We start from the raw sequence: 19,911 nt of genomic DNA, 5'->3' as shown, positions 1-19,911 counted from the left end.
GAATGAATTATCATTTATTTTCTACAAGGCACTGATTATGTACTTCCAGACACTTTAGTTCATTTAGTTCTCATCATAGCCTCGAAATGGCTATGTTGTATCACACTGTATTTTCAGTTAACTGCTGCATCCCCAACACATGGGAAAATGCTGATCACTTAGTGATACTCAATAATATTGACTACAAGGGTCTAGTCAGGAAATTAAACATTTTACATTTTTGATACTTTGTAGTGAAGTAGAACACACATATAGAAAAACACAGAAAGCATAAATGTACAACTTAATTTTTATAGTGCCAATATTCATGGAACCACTGCCCAGATCAAGAAATAGAACACTGGGGACATTGGGCCAACACCCTGTAAGTGCATAATGTGCCTCTTTCCATCCACACTCCTCTCTCTCTCTCCACCAGGATAATTCATTAGCCAGATGTCTATACCAATCACTTCCTTGATTTTCCACGTACTTTCCCAACCTGACATTTATTTCTAAACGTGCTTAGTAGCATTATATAAATTGAATTATTACAGTATGTTCTCTTTTGTGCCTCTTTTGTGACCTAATCGTTTTCAATTGAGCAGCTAGGAAAGGATGGTCTTGTCAATAAATGCTGCTGAATCAGTTGGATACCCTTATTTTTAAAAAAAAGGATGAAATTTGACACCTATCTCACACCATACACAAAATTAATTCCAGCTGAATTGTATATCTATATATAAAAATGCAATGTAATAAAATCTTTAGAAGATAATGTTAGGTGATATCTTTATGACCTTGAAGTATAAAAAGATTTTTAAAATAGGATACAAAGTTCACTAGTCATAAAGAAAAAGATTACCTGGAAGTCACAAGTATAACATTTAAATAAGGATAGTAAGAATTTATTGGGTACAACTAGTGAGTATCATGGGATGTACTAGGAAAACTCCTGATGAGGACCTTCAACAAGCATATCATGCTGATTCTAGAAGCCTCTCACTAGCTGGGCTCCAGTTTCTATGGTTCTAGGAAAAAGAGGAAAAAGAACGACAGAGGAACACACTCTCGAATACTTTGGAAATCACTGGAAGGAAAGGGGCAGTTAAATCTGGGAAACAAGGTGACCTTTAGGAAGGTGATGAACCAAAGTGTGAAAATGCAAAGAGGGGAAGGAGAGTGGCGTGGCAGAGATTACCCCCCAAATCATCACTTCCAAAGTCAGAACAGAAAAGTCTTCCTTAATGTTCATCTTAATTTCTCCTTGACTCGATGATATCAATTAAACAGCAAATTTAATCCTGCTCACCTGTGAACGTCAAGCATCATGCTAAGTGCTACGTGGACATAGAAGCATGGAGTACAACTGGTGAAATTCAAAGCGCAAACACTTACTGGATACCTCTTATATTCAGAAGAGTGCTAGTGGCTAGCAATACCAAGATAAAGATCTCAGGATTATCAATCTCCACCGGGAAAGAAAGAAAGACACGGAGAATAATAGCTCTGTGAGTCGGAGACTTTATCTTCTTTGGGTACCGTTCTTTCTCAGTTCCTGGAGAAACACCTGGTTCAGAGGAGGTAATCATAAATAGTTGTTGAATTAATAAACAATACATTATGAATAAATACAGTGAAGGGGAGGGGCAACATAGGGGTAAGGGATTTAGAGGTACAAACTATTAGGTGTAAAATAAGCTGCAAGAATATACAACCCGGGGAATATAGATAATATTTTATAATAACTATAAAGGAAGTACAACCTTTAAAAATTGTGAATCACTGTACTGTACACATGTAACATATAATATTGTACAGCAGCTATACTTCAATTTAAAAAAAGAAAAAAGAAGACAGGCATTTATAATTACAATGAAAATACAAATGGGTATTATTTTAAAGTAATCAGGTTTAAACATAGTAGAAAAAGGGTATATTCATATAGGTTGGAGTATTTAGAAGAAACTTGAAAATGTAGTTCGTTTGCAGAAGTGAGACTTGAATCAGAGAAGGAGGAAGAAATGATTCAGAACAGCAGTGCAAAAGGAACAATCATGACTCATATGAGCAAAAACAGTACTGGCTTAGGGTTGGAAGTACTGGGGGAAGGAGGAGTGAAGTAATTTTAGGAGAAGACCTGATTGACTGGAGTCAATGTCCACATTGAAGAACAGTGTGGAATAAGAGCGGATAGGCAGAGAGGACCTGTTGTATGAAAGGCCTTAGAGGCTGAGCAGAGCAGTTACTTCTTTAGTAAAATGATGAACTGAGATACACAAATGCAAAGCAGCAAAATCAACTGTTGGTAACCCAGGTGTCATATAGGTATAAGAAGAGCTTCAATTCTAGGGAGGTGAGGGTGAGACTGGAGGGCTGGTATCACTGAATGTCTTGTGTCTTCACAAACTTGTAAGGGTACTACTACTGGATGAGTAGGGAAAGTAAATGCAGAGCTTTTTAGAACCATCTCTCTTCTAGACTCACAGACATAGAAAACAAACATATGGTTACCAAAGGGGAAATGAGGGGAAGGGGAGGGATAAATTGGAGTTTGGGATTTACATATACACACTACTATATAAAAAATAGATAAACAACAAAGAGTTACTGTATAGCACGGGAACTATACTCAATATTTTGTAATAACCTGTAAGGGAAAAGAATCTGAAATATATATATATATATTTATATAAATATATATATATATATATATGTCATATATATAAACTAACATGACATTGTAAATCAACTATACTTCAATTTAAAAAAAAAAGAACTGCCTCTTTTCTTTTTTCAGGAGTAATATCAAAAGACCCAGTCCTTCAATCTCAGGCTGCTTCTCTAGCCTGGGTCCTAGGCTCTTTCTTCTAGGACAAAGCAGGTCAATTTGCTGAACAAAGATACTTTATGGAAATTCTCATTTCTATCACTTTCCTTCCTATACAACCAATAAGTGAAGTAACATCATTTGTCTCCACCAAATAATGTTACTGTAATGGCCCTAGTATTAGTCTGGTTTCAAGATCCTGTGAGAAAGTGGAGTCAGGACAAGTTATGAGTTATGTGGTGAGAGGAAGGTCTAATACCTAGAGTTTGTGAGAAGAAACAGGATATGGCTATGTGGATTGCCAAGAACTCTCCCCTTTTGGTATTCAAGCATGATTTAGATGGGTCTAGAGTGCTATAATCAGGATATTTATTCCTTTTCAGGCATCTTTGGAAAGTCCCTGGACAGGATTAAATGGAAAGGAAATTGCTATGATGCTAGTATCTAATTGCTGGTAAAAATTTAATCTCTATGGTGGAGAGAAGACTGAAAGAAGAGAGAGGTATTAAGGACCACCTCTCCACCTGCTGGTTATCATGAGAAAGTGCAGGGACCATGATGGAAAAAGAAATCAATAGTTCTGGGCCCTGATTCAGCAGTTTTCAATTATCTCATTTAATCTTTGTAACAACCCTACAAATAACATTTCATACTATTTTTAGAAGTGATAATAGGAGTACAGGAATTCTATTCTGACTTCAAAAAAGAAAAGAATATTCTCTCTGAAGACTATAAATTTAGTAAAAATGTATTACTGCTGAAAATTGTGCGAAGCATTCTTCAAGGTGCTGGCATTGCCAGGATGAAAGGGATTTGTAGATCTTGTTCCTAGGAGTTCAGAGCCTACATAGTCTTGCTATAATACACTACAACAAGAGCTGCAGTAGATTTGTTTATAACGTATAGTTAGAGCATAAATTGGTGGAGCCATATGTTGTCAAAAGTGGGAAAAAATTGATAAAATGTTTTACAAATCTATAAGAACATTAAAAATTAAAGATTGGAGCTCTCCATTTATGTGAGGTAGTAAGAGTCATGAAAAGAGGAAAGGGGGTATGTTTCAGGTTAATTACAGAACAGAAGAGGCAAATAAAATATAATGGAAGGATATGCAGGGACAATAAAGGATGAAAGATGCAGGCAGGGAGAAGAGTCCTGGCCGATGTGAGAGAATAGTCTTCCTTAAGGAATAGAAGGGAAAATACAAAGTGAAGCTACCCCCAACAAAGCAAAATTGTATAGCTGCAAATAGAAGGGGAAATGAACCAAGCTATTCTGGTAATCCCAATGCAGTTACAAGGTTAAGAAGTGACAGTTAGAATGGAAGGAAGGTTTGAATTTACTGAGCACTAATGTTCTCATAATTGCACTAGGAAATATCATTTGATAAAGAAGGAAAGATGAGTCCTTTTAGAAGGAATGCATCTTCTCTCTTTTCAAAGGCAGCACCTACAGGCTGAGCCCTCAAACCCAGAATCTGCCTCATCTGTTAACTCAGGCCCAGGTTAATTCCTTTTTAGGAAGGCATTCCAGCTTTTCATACTGAAGCATTTTAAGAAAGAAAAGCGTTCCTGGAAATCCCCATCCCTTTAACCTTTCTCTTCAACCAATAGGGATAGAAAATGAAGCAGCATCACTTGTCTCCAAGCAGATGTATCTTTTAAGAAGGTCTGATCTGATCCCATGTCTTGGGGAGAAGATGGAGAAGAGGCAGGATGACTAATATGTAGTGAGAGGAGTGGCTGACAACCTAGTTTCATGGAAAAAAATGATAGTCCATGTTAGAGAACAAAAAAACCCCCACATTTTGTAGTTGTGAAGCAGAGTGGAGGGTATCTAAGCATTTGGTGTTGGATGGAAAAAGGAGAGGGAACCTGATATTTTTCATGCATCTGTGGGAAGTCCCTGCTCAAGTTTTAAAAAGAAGGAAATGGCTATGACACTGAACTCTCCTTGACACTGACGCATGAGTACCTGTGGTGGACGAGATGGAAATTGTGAAAAAGTCCATGAACCCACCTGCTGATTGTCATAGGACAATTTAAGGGAAAGTCGTATTACCATACCACATGCTGACAGTTTTTCTCTAGAGAAGCAGCACTTCCAGATGTATTATCTCTCTATTTATCTTCATGACAGTCTTGAATTTTTCTTAACGGCTGAATTTTCAGCACCCAGAGTAGTTCTTAGCATGGAATAACCAGCTAGGCAATTAATTAATAAATGAATAGGAGACTAAGATTTAGTGAGTTTAAGAAATATAAGGTCATAATTATTAGGATCCAAACTTAGTTCTGCCTAAGTCCAAAACCCAGGAAATAAAATACTAGTTTTTCTGAGGTCAGAAGAGTATCTGGAGTAAGAGTTGAGTGAACCTTCATTCTACGAATTTCACGCACCTCAACTTAACATTTCCTCTTTTAATATTCTTCCAATACAAAGCAACTTTCACTTGATCAGAGTTATCCTGTAGCTCAGTTAGTGAATATACACTGGGGTGGGAAAAGCAGTGTTCACTGTCATAAGGTCAGAATTCTGGGACCTGATCTGTAGGCTAGTCCAATGACTTACTCTTTTGAGCTTCTCATTCTTCATCATTGAAATTAAGGAATTGAATTACATGATTGCCCATGTTAACACGGAACTGATTCCTCAAACATGATAAATGTTAATAAACATTTAATTTTTATTCCACTGTCACTGATCATTTCAATTAACTGAAAATAATTACAGAAAGGCACTCTCATGAGCAGTAGATGTTGTGATGAAAGGCAATTGGGAGGCAATTCATGGATCTAATGAAGACACATCCTAGGCTATAGGTTGGCTAGTTTGCAGGTAAAAACCAGGGAATAAGAGAGCTGAGGGGTGCCCTCCTGGCGTCAGAACAAATATCAAACACTGACCTCAGAAACTATCCCATAGAAAGAGTCACAACTTTATTGGATTAGTTTATAGAGGAATTGATGCCCCAGGGCACTGTTGAAATAGATGGCTGTTGGAGCACTTAAATATATAAAACAATTATTAGCAGATCTGAAGGGAGAAACAGAAAGTAATGTAATAGAGTAGGTGACTCTCAAGTCCATTACCCCACTTTCAACAATAAATAGATCATCCATGTAGAAAATCAATAAGAAAAAATGGACTTGAGTGACAACTTAGACCACATGAACCTTACGGACATATATAGAACATTCCATCCAACAGCAGCAGAATACACGTAAGTTCTTCTCAAGCACAAACAGAACATTCTCCAGGATAGATCATATGTTAGGTCACAAAACAAGTCTTAACAAATTTAAGAAGATTGAACTCATATCAAGTATCTACTCTGACCAAAATGTTGTGAAACTTAAGTAAAAATAAGAGAGTAAGATTGGTGCAGGGACAGACATGTAGGCAAACGAACACAAACAAAGGGCCCAGAACCAACCCATCCATCTGCTGGAGTTGGCATTGGAATTCATTTAGGAAATGGTATAGTTTTTAATAAATCATCCTGTGAGGTTGATTATCCAGAGGGAAAACTCAGCATTGGATCCAGACCATATAACACATAACAAAAATTAATTCCATGAAAAATAAGTACTTAAATGTGAACAAGAAAAAATTTTAACTTCTAGTGAAAAATTTAGAAGTTTACTTTTATGAGCTTAGGTAAGGAATCATTTCTTAACAGGAATATAATAGCAAAAAAATGTAAAATATAGATAAATTGACTTTATTACATGTTTCTTAAAATTATATCAACCCTAAGACACTTTTAAAAATACGTAGCAAATTGGGAGAAATCATTTTTATGCATATAACTTATATAGGAAATTGAGATAGTAAAAACTAAAATCTAACCCCTATAAACTTATTTCTATCTAGACATATTTTTATATATTTATAAAAATAATGAGGAATTATTGTCACTGGAAGGGCTAGAGCTAGATTATGAAAAGGAAACAGAGTAGACCAATACACATGTGAAGATTCCCAACCTTATTAGTAATCAGTAAAATGCATTTTAAAAGCACCAAGAGGCACCATTTAATACTCAACAGATGGACAAAATGAAAAAGTCTGAAAATACCAACTACCGGCAAGAAAGTCAATTAGTTAGATTAATTATACAGTGATAGTGGAGGTGTAAATTCATACAACTAGTTAAATCTAGTAAAGCTATAAATACGCATACAATACACAGCAATTCTACCCTTACATATGCTCTAAGGAACTTTACACATGTGGACCAGGAGACATGCACAAGGATGTTCAGAGAGGCAGGGATCATAATAGCAGACAAAGAAGAATAGAAGTAACCAGAATTCTGTTACGGGAAATGTTCTCAGAAACATTCTCAGAATCTCCGGGGATCCCCAGAGGTTTGATATGAAGAAGTCCTTCAGATCAAAATGCTCAGAGTAGGGGAAGACATCAGCGCCTTTCACCGAATTACTTGACACAGTGCAGCTGATTTCCCATGACCAACACCACAAAGCCAGTCATGTCCTTCATTTTCCCCAAGGGACATAGTAAGGACTCCCATATTAAGGAGATCTCAATAACTGAGGTACCTAGCAGGGAGATTTATTACTTCCAGTTTGTACTTTAACCTCCAGACTCACCAGCTCATAGAAAGGTTGGTAAGTAAACAAAGGAAGAGAGAGATGCTTCCTTTCAGTGTCCAAGGGTCAGAAAGGATTCCTAGTCTTAAATTAAAATTTAGACATAGAAAATCTACTGGAAGAAAGAGATTTCAAAATTTACAAGCTTAGTTGATACTGCCTTGGCAAAAGTAAGAAAGATACAACAAACTTCAAGAGAGAAAACCCTAGAGAGCTAAAATTGAGCATTTCGTGGTACCAATCTTGTTACAAACTGCTTACTATTGTGTAGATCTTTATTCAGCACTAGAAAAGAACAGGTATATGAATAGACAGTGAGACAGATTTTCTGTCACTGGTAAATCTGCATAGCAATGCATAATAATTCTATTCTTATACTCGAGTTACCATTACACATTGCTCTTGAGTCAGCAACAGAAGCTACTTGGCTTAAAGTAACAGCCATCACATTTAGCAAATCCTATAATGCAAAGCAAATTAGGGCTGCTTTACTGGATTTACCATTGGGTGGGGTGAAGGGAGAGAGGGCGCTGGCTAATTTAGTCCAGGCCCTGAAGTGTTCACTGTTCCAGAAAATATACCTGTGCCCTTAGTAATGGGCCAGCATATGCACAGGGTTTGAGGTCTGGCCTCCAGCAGGGGGCTCTTTCACTACTTGGGCCCCAGAGCTGGCAGTAAGCATGCTTCCAATCTCTGTCCAAATGTGAACTCTAAGATCCGGCGCTCTGGATAATGCAGTCCTCACCATTCAAAACCCCATTCTCTGTCAAATATTGAAACAGTGGCCCTATTTCTGTCTGACCCAGAGCTGGACACAAGCCTCACTGTTATACCAAACAATTACAGATCCTTCTTATTGCAATGGGTTTCCCAAATGCTTTTTTTCTCTTCTTGAGAAACTTCTACGATGTTACTAATATGTTGGATTCATATGCTAAGAAGGTGCCCTGTAAAATATTGTGCCTTAGTGAAAATTTCCTTCACAGTTGGGAGGGTTAACCTACAATACATTCCTTTGATAAACTTATGTATAAATAGTTTGTTCTTATGTTCTTCACATCTTGTATGAAGATTGTTGGAGGATTGACCAAAGACTATATTGCCATCTAAAGTTTACATTGAAAACCTCAGAAAAACGAATAATCTATTTGATGCTTGTAGGAAGAGAGGAGTTGTTTGGGAAGTGGTTGTTAGACCAGGGCTGTGGTTCAACAGGAAGGATGATGACATAAATCTTTGCATAAACCACATTTACATGAAATCGTGATGTATCATAAAATACTTTTCTTTCCAGCTAATAAGAAGAAGGAAGGAAGGCAGCATCATTTGTCTCTGGCAGACTAAAATGTCCAAAAGGCATACTCAAAGTTGTGGTGGAGGGCAGGGATGGGGGGAAAGAAATTCCATTTACATCTCAGTTCAGTGAAATTAGTATATGGAATATTTGAATGTGGAGCATTATATAGAATTTCTGAAGTTATCTGCCCATGCCGTCCCCACTGTGCCTATTCCCTACCTTTCTTCTTCTCCCACAGGCATTCATGGTCCCCCTAGGATTGTGGCCATAAACATGTAAGTCTCCAATCTTAGCTGAGCTCTCAAGCCCACTTTTCAATCCTTTTACATACATTTGGTCTTTTTTCTTTCCATTGAAGTATAGTTGATTTACAATAACATATTAGTTTTGGGTGTACAACATAGTGATCTGATATTTTTATAGGTTATACCATACTTTATATAAAGTTATTATAAAATATCTTTAGCCATTTCTACTTCTCATTTCCCTCCAAAATGTTCTTTTTTTAATCAATCACCTCATGGAACTTAAATAATTACCACTTTGTTCCTCAGAGATAAAGAGGAGAGAAAAAACATGAACACTCCCCAAATCTGATGGGCCTTAAATACACAGCCCATGATTCCTGTGATGCCCAAGCAAGCAGACAGAAGAACGCTATTGAGATTCACACTCTTTTTGCTGCAAAAGGAAACTTTCAGAAGAAGTGTCCAGTCTGTAGTTAAAATACAGCAACTTTTGTGTTGGAACTTCTGGGGTTGGGTGTAGCCTTGACTCTTTGGCCATGTTTAGCAATGGTCTCAGCTCAGGAACATTTCTTTGGTTTTTGATAAAGTTGGAAAGATTTTTTAGCCTCAATGTGTTTGAGACTATAAGATTTGTAAGTCTAACTGTATAACATTTCAGATTCTTCAGCTGATCATGAAGACTCCAAAGTATATCATCTCTTTAAATAACTGGAAGATAAATGATCCTGGATCTCGTCAGGAGTGTTCATACGTGCATGCATGAGTCAAATACTGTGTTAAGTATGAGAAACAAAGGGATACAGAAGACCCCTTTTCTACCCATAGGGAGTCCACAAGAAGAGCTTAGTCAGCTGCAAAAATACAACTTTCCACTTCTTTAGAAGAATTAAGTGGGTGGTTTAACAGCTGGTCCAGTGCCTGTGAGGGGAAGTACGGCATCAATGGCCTTCTGTGACACAGGGTAGCACAAGGGCCCTCTGGTACATCACTCTGGGGTTAGACTGCCTGGGTTTGAATCCTGGCTCCACCTCTTATTAATGCTGTAGCTTTAGGCAAGAATTCAACTCCTCCATGCTACAATTTCCTAACTCATAAAATGAGGAAGGGAAGTAATAATAATATACCTACCTCATGATATCATAAAGATTAAGTCAGTTAATATAGTAAAAACACTTCAAAGAGTGTCTGGCATATAGTAAGCTCTCAATATATTAGGCATTATGGTTATTATCATTATTATTAATTACCATTATCACCATGGCTGGAGGGTAATCTCGCAATCTGTCTTCATTTTCTCACCAGTCTGGCTAATAAGGATCCAACACGTCTGGGGCAGGATCAAAAGCCAAAAGAAGCCTGGCTTTCTTTATGTCTGGGGAGAAAGGGGAAAAGAGAAGGAATTTGAGAGAAATAGCCATTTCATGTTTTAGATTCTGACGTTGTTCTAGCCACCTCCAGGAAACTCACCAGATCCCAGACATCAGGGGAAATAGCTGGGTCCATCCCTTCACCCCGTCCGGATTTCCTTTCCACCATTTACACATCCCAGAATTTGTTGGTTGATTCTAAAACTGCAAAAATCAGGCTCACACCGGTAGGTTGAACTCACAGTCGATTTTATGAGCGTGTGCTGTTTAGTAAACAGAGTCTACACCATAAGACCCAACTGGCATATCATGAAATTCACTTGGGACTGAGTGGACATAAAGAAATTAAGTATCCTCAGCATTTCCAGAAGTAGAAACACTTTAAGGTGTTAATATTTACGGTTCTCATTTCTCTACAGGTGTATGGGTGTGAACCCATCCTTGGTTTAAGTTCTTGATCATGACCTAGATAACAGGGTAGTACAGTACATGTGGTCTCAGCTGACTGCTAAGCCCTTCACTTCTCTGTTCATGTGGAACATTTTTCTAGACAGAGAAGCAGAGCGCCCTAGAAGGCACACCCATGGAGTAACTTCCTCACCCTCAGTCTCCACAATGCCACTCCTCTCTAGCCAGACTGTGGTGACAAACAAACTTTGCAGAAGTTGGGTTTAAGTGAAACCAAAATGAGACATTGGAAAGTTTCCTCTCAGGCAAATTAGAACCATGTGGAAGGCAGCATCCTTTGTTTCTGGCAGACTAAGCCATGAAAGACTGTAAGAAAAAGTAGTTACAGAAAAAGAAAAAAGTATCTATTTTAAAACTGTAAAATACTAAGTCATACATTTAACAAGGAGTCATTAGTGAAAATATTACAAAACTTTTCTGAGACCTCAAAAGATGAATAAGTGAGGGAGAATACGTTGTTCCCAGAAAGGAATATAACACATAGATTTAATGCAGTTTCAGTCAAAATCAACATGTGATATTGTGTTTCCAAAAATCAATATGAAAAGTACCTATTTATACAAGGCTGCTACTGTATTGAGCAATTTTTAAAAAATAATTAGCTTTCCTCTCTACTATGCTGCTTAATTTTCAAAAGTGTTGTTTTTTTGGTATTATTTTGTTCTTATATGGAGATGATTTATTCCATTAGCTCTGATCACCATATTAATAATTATTGGGTCTAATTATTGGGTCTAAAGAAATAAATCCTAGAGACAGGTTCAAGGTACCAGAGGGAAAAAAGAAAACATCCAGAGTGGTTTTGCAGTCCTGCCTTGCTCTGCTCAACTCCCACCCACCACCACCTCTTTTCCACAAAGAGATCCTAAGCTAAAGTAGAATTCACTGATAAAGAACATTTGGAGAAGTTGTGTTTAAGCAGAACAGCAAATCTGGCATTGAACATGTTCTCTCCAGCCAATGAAGATCAGGTGTAGGGCAACATCACTTGGCTCTGGAAAACTAAGCTATTCAGAGAACTCACAAGAATAGAGCTAACTGTGTACAGAAAAAGTGTCTGTCTTCACAATACCAACAAAACGTAATATGTAGGAAGCAAAGAATGTAACAGAATTTTACTAACATATTTAATGTAACATGAAGGGCTGAAGAGATAAAAATATAAATCAAATGCCACATGAAACTGTAAAATTAACAATGTGCTTCTAAAATTCAGTAGGCGTGATAACTAGGCAAGACCAATGAACACTTTCTCTTTTTTTTATTTTTTATTTTTTATTTTTTTTCATACACACGCACTGTATTTTATTTTTACAAGAGATAAATAGACTGACACCAAGCATTGTACATGGATGACCACAACAAAAGCAACAATGATTGCAATTACCAAACATGAAATACACTTATACTATGTCATAATATTGACATTCAGTCCAGTAATCCTCCACTGTAACAGCTCCTTTACTTTGCAGTGAAAATTGATTTGTATATTCTTTGCCTCTGAGTCCTTGTGGGATTTTTTTTTTAAATTCAGACAGAAAGTCACAAAAATTATACTCATCCTCATCAGTTCACTCAGTCCCATGTAATTAATTTTTTTTCATCTTGATCTTTTGTTAGCACTTTTATGAGTTCATCAGTTTTTCATTAGAGTTCTGAAAATGCTTATTCATTCAGTTCAGCAGTACAGTCAGTTACCAGAAACCTGTACTTGTCAGAGTCTTTTCCATGAATTTCTTGAAGATGAAACCCTTTTATAGGAACATATTTGCAAAAGCATCAGAGTACACCCAGAACTGTCTGTAAATGACAAAAGACTTAAAAATGACCACAGTTAAAGATTTGATGAAAGTTCATAATAATGCAGTTGACAAGAAAATTAGTTATTTCTGAGATATACATTTTAAAGTAATAACTAGGATTATGACTTATAACATTATACCAGAACATATAAGATTTTTAGAAATTTCATGTAATGTCTGAAACATTTATATTAACATATTTCCATACAAATAACCCAATGAAAGTTTAGTATTAGTTGTTTTGTTTTTTTATACTGCAGGTTCTTATTAGGCATCAATTTTATACACATCAGTGTATACATGTCAATCCCAATCGCCCAATTCAGCACACCACCATCACCACCCCACTGCAGTTTTCCCCCCTTGGTGTCCATATGTCCGTTCTCTACATCTGTGTCTCAACTTCTGCCCTGCAAACTGGCTCATCTGTACCATTTTCCTAGGTTCCACATACATGTGTTAATATACGATATTTGTTTTTCTCTTTCTGACTTACTTCACTCTGTATGACAGTCTCTAGATCCATCCACGTCTCAACAAATGACTCAATTTCGTTCCTTTTTATGGCTGAGTAATATTCCATTGTATATATGTACCACATCTTCTTTATTCATTCAACTGTCGATGGGCATTTAGGTTGCTTCCATGACCTGGCTATTGTAAATAGTGCTGTAATGAACATTCCGGTGCACATGTCTTTTTGAATTACGGTTTTCTCTGGGTATATGCCCAGTAGTGGGATTGCTGGGTCGTATGGTAATTCTATTTTTAGTTTTTTAAGGAACCTCCATATTGTTCTCCATAGTGGCTGTATCAATTTACATTCCCACCAACAGTGCAAGAGGGTTCCCTTTTCTCTACACCCTCTCCAGCATTTGTTGTTTGTAGATTTTCTGATGATGCCCATTCTAACAGGAGTGAGGTGATACCTCATTGTAGTTTTGATTTGCATTTCTCTAATAATTAGTGATGTTGAGCATCTTTTCATGTGCTTCGTGGCCGTCTGTATGTCTTCTTTGGAGAAATGTCTATTTAGGTCTTCTGCCCAGTTTTGGATTGGGGTGTTTGTTTCTTTAATATTGAGCTGAATGAGCTGTTTATATATTTTGGAGATTAATCCTTTGTCCGTTGATTCGTTTGCAAATATTTTCTCCCATTCTGAGGGTTGTCTTTTTGTCTTGTTTATGGTTTCCTTTGCTGTGCAAAAGCTTTGAAGTTTCATTAGGTCCCATTTGTTTATTTTTATTTTTATTTCCATTACTCTAGGAGGTGGATGAAAAAAAATCTTGCTGTGATTGATGTCAAAGAGTGTTCTTCCTATGTTTTCCTCTAAGAGTTTTATAGTGTCCGGTCTTACATTTAGGTCTCGAATTCATTTTGAGTTTATTTTTGTGTAGGGTGTTAGGGAGTATTCTAATTTCATTCTTTTACATGTAGCTGTCCAGTTTTCCCAGCACCACTTATTGAAGAGACTGTCTTTTCTCCATTGTATATCTTTGCCTTCTTTGTCATAGATTAGTTGACCATAAGTGCATGGGTTTATCTCTGGGCTTTCTATCTTGTTCCATTGATCTATATTTCTGTTTTTGTGCCAGTACCATATTGTCTTGATTACTGTAGCTTTGTAGTATAGTCTGAAGTCAGGGAGTCTGATTCCTCCAGCTCCGTTTTTTTCCCTCACGACTGCTTTGGCTATTCGGGGTCTTTTGTGTCTCCATACAAATTTTAAGATGATTTGTTCTAGCTCCGTAAAAAATGCCATTGGTAATTTGATAGGGATTGCATTGAATCTGTAGATTGCTTTGGGTAGTATAGTCATTTTCACAATGTTGATTCTTCCAATCCAAGAACATGGTATATCTCTCCATCTGTTGGTATCATCTTTAATTTCTTTCATCAGTGTCTTATAGTTTTCTGCATACAGGTCTTTTGTCTCCCTAGGTAGGTTTATTCCTAGGTATTTTATTCTTTTTGTTGCAATGGTAAATGGCAGTGTTTCCATAATTTCTCTTTCAGATTTTTCATCATTAGTGTATAGGAATGCAAGAGATTTCTGTGCATTAATTTTGTAACCTGCAACTTTACCATATTCATTAATTAGCTCTAGCAGTTTTCTGGTGGCAGTTTTAGGATTCTCTATGTATAGTATCATGTCATCCGCAAACAGTGACAGTTTTACTTCTTCTTTTCCAATTTGTATTCCTTTTATTTCTTTTTCTTCTCTGATTGCCATGGCTAGGACTTCCAAAACTACATTGAATAATAGTGGTCAGAGTGGACATCCTTGTCTCGTTCCTGATCTTAGAGGAAATGGTTTCAGTTTTTCACCATTGAGAATGATGTTTGCTGTGGCTTTGTCATATATGGCCTTTATTATGTTGAGGTAGGTTCCCTCTATGCCGACTTTCTGGAGAGTTTTTATCATAAATGGGTGTTGAATTTTGTCAAAAGCTTTTTCTGCATCTATTGAGATGATCATATGGTTTTTATTCTTCAATTTGTTAATATGGTGTATCACATTGATTGATTTGCGTATATTGAAGAATCCTTGCATCCCTGGGATAAATCCCACTTGATCGTGGTGTATGATCCTTTTAATATGTTGTTGGATTCTGTTTGCTAGTATTTTGTTGAGGATTTTTGCATCTATATTCATCAATGATATTGGTCTGTAATTTTTTTTTTTTTACACACGTTCCCATATCTCCTCCCTCCGCATCTCCCTCCCTCCCACCCTCCCCATCCCACCCCCCCAGGCGGTCACAAAGCACCGAGCTGATCTCCCTGTGCTATGCGGCTGCTTCCCACTAGCTATCTATTTTACATTTGGTAGTGTATATATGTCCATGACACTCTCTCACCCTGTCACATCTCACCCCTCCCCCTCCCCATATCCTCAAGTCCATTCTTTAGTAGGTCTGTCTCTTTATTCCCATCTTGCCACTAGGTTCTTCATGACCTTTTTATTTTTTATTTTTTCCCTTAGATTCCATATATATGTGTTAGCATACTGTATTTGTTTTTCTCTTTCTGACTTACTTCACTCTGTATGACAGACTCTAACTCCATCCACCTCATTACAAATACCTCCATTTCATTTCTTTTTATGGCTGAGTAATATTCCATTGTATGTATGTGCCACATCTTCTTTATCCATTCATCCGATGATGCACACTTAGGTTGCTTCCATGTCCTGGCTATTGTAAATAGAGCTGCAATGAACATTTTGGTACATGACTCTTTTTGAATTATGGTTTTCTCAGGATATATGCCCAGTAGTGGGATTGCTGGGTAGTATGGTAGTTTTATTTTTAGTTTTTTAAGGAACCTCTATGTTCTCCATAGTGGCTGTATCAATTTACATTCCCACCAACAGTGCAAGAGTGTTCCCTTTTCTCCACACCCTCTCCAGCATTTATTGTTTGTAGATTTTTTGATGATGGCCATTCTGACCGGTGTGAGATGATACCTCATTGTAGTTTTGATTTGCATTTCTCTAATGATTAATGATGTTGAGCATTCCTTCATGTGTCTGTTGCCCATCTGTATATCTTCTTTGGAGAAATGTCTATTTAGGTCTTCTGCCCATTTTTGGATTGGGTTTTTTGTTTTTTTGTTATTGAGCTGCATGAGCTGCTTGTAAATCTTGGAGATTAATCCTTTGTCGGTTGCTTCATTTGCAAATATTTTCTCCCATTCTGAGGGTTGTCTTTTGGTCTTGCTTATGGTTTCCTTTGCTGTGCAAAAGTTTTAAGTTTCATTAGGTCCCATTTGTTTATTTGTGTTTTTATTTCCATTTCTCTAGGAGGTGGGTCAAAAAGGATCTTGCTGTGATTTATGTCATAGAGTGTTCTGCCTATGTTGTCCTCTAAGAGTTTGATAGTGTCTGGCTTTACACTCAGGTCTTTAATCCATTTTGAGTTTATTTTTGTGTATGGTGTCAGGGAGTGTTCTAATTCCATACTTTTACATGTACCTGTCCAATTTTCCCAGCACCACTTATTGAAGAGGATGTCTTTTCTCCACTGTATATGCTTGCCTCCTTTATCAAAGATAAGGTGACCATATGTGCATGGGTTTATCTCTGGGCTTTCTATCCTATTCCATTGATCTATATTTCTGTTTTTGTGCCAGTACCAAACTGTCTTGATTACTGTAGCTTTGTAATATAGTCTGAAGTCAGGGAGCCTGATTCCTCCAGCTCCATTTTTCGTTCTCAAGATTGCTTTGGCTATTCGGGGTCTTTTGTGTTTCCATACAAATTGTGAAATGTTTTGTTCTAGTTCTGTGAAAAATGCCTGTGGTAGTTTGATAGGGATTGCATTGAATCTGTAGATTGCTTTGGGTAGTAGAGTCATTTTCACAATGTTGATTCTTCCAATCCAAGAACATGGTATATCTCTCCATCTATTTGTATCATCTTTAATTTCTTTCATCAGTGTCCTATAATTTTCTGCATACAGGTCTTTTGTCTCCTTAGGTAGGTTTATTCCTAGATATTTTATTCTTTTTGTTGCAATGGTAAACGGGAGTGTTTTCTTAATTTCACTTTCAGATTTTTCATCATTAGTATATAGGAATGCAAGAGATTTCTGTGCATTAATTTTGTATCCTGCTACTTTACCAGATTCATTGATTAGCTCTAGTAGTTTTCTGGTGGCAGTTTTAGGATTCTCTATGTATAGTATCATGTCATCTGCAAACAGTGACAGCTTTACTTCTTCTTTTCCGATTTGGATTCCTTTTATTTCTTTTTCTTCTCTGATTGCTGTGGCTAACACTTCCAAAACTATGTTGAATAATAGTGGTGAGAGTGGGCAACCTTGTCTTGTTCCTGATCTTAGTGGAAATGGTTTCAGTTTTTCACCATTGAGGACAATGTTGGCTGTGGGTTTGTCATATATGGCCTTTATTATGTTGAGGAAAGTTCCCTCTATGCCTACTTTCTGCAGGGCTTTTATCATAAATGGGTGTTGAATTTTGTCAAAAGCTTTCTCTGCATTTATTGAGATGATCATATGATTTTTCTCCTTCAATTTGTTAATATGATGTATCATGTTGATTGATTTGCGTATATTGAAGAATCCTTGCATTCCTGGAATAAACCCCACTTGATCATGGTGTATAATCCTTTTAATGTGCTGTTGGATTCTGTTTGCTAGTATTTTGTTGAGGATTTTTGCATCTATGTTCATCAGTGATATTGGCCTGTAGTTTTCTTTCTTTGTGACATCTTTGTCTGGTTTTGGTATCAGGGTTGTAATTTTCTTTTTTTGTACTGTCTTTGTCCGGTTTTGGTATCAGGGTGATGGTGGCCTCATAGAATGAGTTTGGGAGTGTTCCTTCCTCTGCAATTTTTTGGAAGAGTTTGAGAAGGATAGGTGTTAGCTCTTCTCTAAATGTTTGATAGAATTCACCTGTGAAGCCATCTGGTCCTGGGCTTTTGTTTGTTGGAAGATTTTTAATCACAGTTTCAATTTCATTACTTGTGATTGGTCTGTTCATATTTTCTGTTTCTTTCCAGTTCAGTCTTGGAAGGTTATACCTTTCTAAGAATTTGTCCATTTCTTCCAGGTTGTCCATTTTATTGGCATAAAGTTGCTTGTAGTAGTCTCTTAGGATGCTTTGTATTTCTGTGGTGTCTGTTGTAACTTCTCCTTTTTCATTTCTGATTTTATTGGTTTGAGTCCTCTCCCTCTTTTTCTTGATGAGTCTGGCTAATGGCTTATCAATTTTGTTTATCTTCTCAAAGAACCAGCGTTTAGTTTTATTGATCTTTGCTATTGTTTTCTTTGTTTCTATTTCATTTATTCCTCCTCTGATCTTTATGATTTCTTTCCTTCTGCTAACTTTGGGTTTTGTTTGTTCTTCTTTCTCTAGTTTCTTTAGGTGTAAGGTTAGATTGTTTACTTGAGATTTTTCTTGTTTCTTGAGGTAGGCTTGTATAGCTATAAACTTCCCTCTTAGAACTGCTTTTGCTGCATCCCATAGGATTTGGGTCGTCGTGTTTTCATTGTCATTTGTCTCTAGGTATTTTTTTATTTCCTCTTTGATTTCTTCAGTGATCTCTTGGTTATTTAGTAACGTATTGTTTAGCCTCCATGTGTTTGTCTTTTTTACGTTTTTTTCCCTGTAATTCATTTCTAATCTCATAGCATTGTGGTCAGAAAAGATGCTTGATATGATTTCAATTTTCTTAAATTTACTGAGGCTTGATTTGTGACCCAAGATGTGATCTATCCTGGAGAATGTTCCGTGCGCACTTGAGAAGAACGTGTAATCTGCTGTTTTTGGATGGAATGTCCTATAAATATCCATTAAATCTATCTGGTCTATTGTGTCATTTAAAGCTTCTGTTTCCTTATTTATTTTCATTTTGGATGATCTGTCCATTGGTGTAAGTGAGGTGTTAAAGTCCCCCACTATTATTGTGTTACTGTCAACTTCCTCTTTTACAGCTGTTAGCAGTTGCCTTATATATTGAGGTGCTCCTATGTTGGGTGCATATATATTTATAATTGTTATATCTTCTTCTTGGATTGATCCCTGGATCATTATGTAGTGTCCTTCCTTGTCTCTTGTAACATTCTTTATTTTAAAGTCTATTTTATCTGATATGAGTATAGCTACTCCAGCTTTCTTTTGATTTCCATTTGCATGGAATATCTTTTTCCATCCCTTCACTTTCAGTCTGTATGTGTCCCTAAGTCTAAAGTGGGTCTCTTGTAGACAGCATATATATGGGTCTTGTTTTTGTATCCATTCAGCAAGCCTGTGTCTTTTGGTTGGAGCATTTAATCCATTCACTTTTTTTTTTTCTATCTTTCCCTTTTTTTATTGAAGTATAGTTGATTTACAGTTTTGTGTTAGTTTCAGGTATACAGCGAAGTGATTCAGTTTTATATATATATGTGTATATATATAATTTTTTCAGTTTACTTTCCATTATAGGTTATTATAAGATATTGAATATTGTTTCCTGTGTTATACAGTAAATCCTTGTTGCTTATCTATTTTTTTTTTAAACATCTTTATTGAAGTATAATTGCCTTACAATAGTGTGTTAGCTTCTGCTTTATAACAAAGTGAATCAGTTATACATCCATTCACGTTTAAGGTAATTATTGATATGTATGTTCCTATGACCATTTTCTTAATTGTTTTGGGTTTGTTTTTGTAGGTCCTTTTCTTCTCTTGTGTTTCCCACTTAGAGAAGTTCCTTTAGCATTTGTTGTAGAACTGGTTTGGTGGTGCTGAATTCTCTTAGCTTTTGCTTGTCTGTAAAGCTTTTGATTTCTCCATCA

General features: G+C 36.6%; 1 long non-coding RNA gene across 1 annotated transcript in view; it reads right to left on the bottom strand.

Moving 5' to 3' along the window:
- LOC130709110 (uncharacterized) overlaps nt 1-19,911 on the bottom strand; it is a 151,772-nt gene continuing 131,861 nt past the window's right edge. The window contains exons 5-6 of the long non-coding RNA XR_009009610.1: nt 10,218-10,342; nt 1-1,549 (exon numbers count right to left, since the gene is read on the bottom strand). This is a non-coding gene — a long non-coding RNA (uncharacterized LOC130709110). The remainder of the gene's footprint in view (nt 1,550-10,217; nt 10,343-19,911) is intronic.

This window comes from Balaenoptera acutorostrata, chromosome 10 (genome assembly GCF_949987535.1).
Source record: "Balaenoptera acutorostrata chromosome 10, mBalAcu1.1, whole genome shotgun sequence".
Classification (NCBI taxonomy): domain Eukaryota; kingdom Metazoa; phylum Chordata; class Mammalia; order Artiodactyla; family Balaenopteridae; genus Balaenoptera; species Balaenoptera acutorostrata.
Note: the sequence above shows the minus strand (reverse complement) of the source record. Positions and strands in the feature narration are given on the sequence as shown.